At 38.3% G+C, this 1,649-nt stretch overlaps 1 long non-coding RNA gene across 1 annotated transcript; it reads left to right on the top strand.

The window, feature by feature from the left end:
* The first annotated feature begins 82 nt into the window (after positions 1-82).
* LOC147820077 (uncharacterized) lies at positions 83-1,643 on the top strand. Its single transcript, XR_015437960.1, has 3 exons — positions 83-102; positions 984-1,066; positions 1,158-1,643. It is a non-coding gene; the product is annotated as an uncharacterized LOC147820077 (long non-coding RNA).
* Positions 1,644-1,649: the final 6 nt, after the last annotated feature.

The raw sequence follows: 1,649 nt of genomic DNA, 5'->3' as shown, positions 1-1,649 counted from the left end.
AGGCTAAGCAGAAATTAGCTTATGGTAGAGTTGGTACATTTCAGCATTAGTCTGCTGTATCCCTATGGTGTGCAGTGATAAGGGGACACTCAACTTATCCAGGTAGGAATGCGGGAAAGCTATATTATTCAAAAATAATAGTTTACATTCTCTACTATCTAATATACAATTGATATTCATATATTGTTTATGTAGCAAATTTTTATGCCAAAGTTTCAGTATATGTTTTTCTGAATGCTGGAATTTTAATCCCTACTTAAAACATCTCCATTACACATTCAAAAAGTTAAATGAAAAAAAAGTTGTTAAAATGTTCTCTTTGTGCAGAATAGTGTTATGGATACAGATATTTAAAATGATGAATTCACGTGTGAGCAGCATTTTAGCTGTAGCTGCTCGAGGTGGAGCTGATTTAACTAAAGTATTGGATAGGTAATATGGAAAATCTCATAGACATTTGTAACCATAATAGAGTCCTAAAAACTTTATACTTTTGCCAAGTATAGTTAGAAACATTTCACCTGTTTTAATGCAAATCAACTTGTTAAAAATGTTGTGGAAATGAGTCTCTGTATCGTGAAACATCAGCAGGCTGTGATAGAAATAGAAAATAGAATAGAAAAAGTTGATTTTAGAAGTTAATTTGCATTGAAGATAGGTCGAAATATCCCTGCTACACTGCCTGCAGATATCTTTCACTTTCTAAGAAAGAAAGAAAACAGAATTTTAAGGAACTAGTTGCTGACTAAAATGTCTTGATGAGGGAAGTTTTTAGAAGCTGATAGCAAAATGACTGTCAGTCGGGTAAAAAGTGTGATATCTAAAAGAGGAAATGTAGTGGAGGAGAAGTATATAATAGTATAAATTAAAAATACTGAAGTGACATACAAGCACCTCAAATCTGTTCTCAAGTGCAGTGCCTGAGTAAATGTACTTGATCACATTACTGAACCAGTATAGTGCTTATGGTTTATTTGTTTCAGTAAATACAGGAAACACAGTAATGGCATTTCTATGGACTACACTTTGCGTTGTCGTCATGGTGACTGCAGCCATGTCTAAACCAGTAAGTAGCTCTTTTATTCTGTTATTACATCTATACCAATGCAAAGCAATGTAAGAGGACTTTCATGTCACCTTCCTTATTATAAAAACAGGTCTGTCTAAGTGAAGATGAGGATTCATCCAAGTCATCAGAGTCCAGAGACTCCGGTTCATCAGAAGAGACTGACACTCACATTCGGGATTCACAAGACCCCCTGCAGCCAGCGTTTACAGAGACAGACAGGCCTAATGCTAAAGAGCAGACCGACCCCCTGAACACTGCAGCCCTACTTCCCTCTGCAGACTCGGGGCTTTTTCCAGCCACGCTCAACACTTCAGCTCTGCCAGACCCTGAGGACCCTCAAACCTCCACTGACATTGATGCTTTACAGCTCATGCCAGAAGATCCTTCGCAAACTGCTCTTGGCATGGACATTTCTCAAGATATGCCTGGTACTGATCCTGCACAGAACTCAATGAACACTGACACTGTGCATGTTTTACCAGAAACAGCGGTCTCACTACACCCAGGGAAAACAGAAACTGATATAATCATAAGTGTTGGTGGAACAGCTCAACCACAAGTCATCACCACCACCACCACC

The sequence above is a fragment of the Seriola lalandi genome, unplaced genomic scaffold (genome assembly GCF_002814215.2).
Source record: "Seriola lalandi dorsalis isolate HSWRI2012SDOR001 ecotype SW California unplaced genomic scaffold, Sedor1 jcf7180002002633, whole genome shotgun sequence".
Classification (NCBI taxonomy): Eukaryota; Metazoa; Chordata; class Actinopteri; order Carangiformes; family Carangidae; genus Seriola; species Seriola lalandi.
Note: the sequence above shows the minus strand (reverse complement) of the source record. Positions and strands in the feature narration are given on the sequence as shown.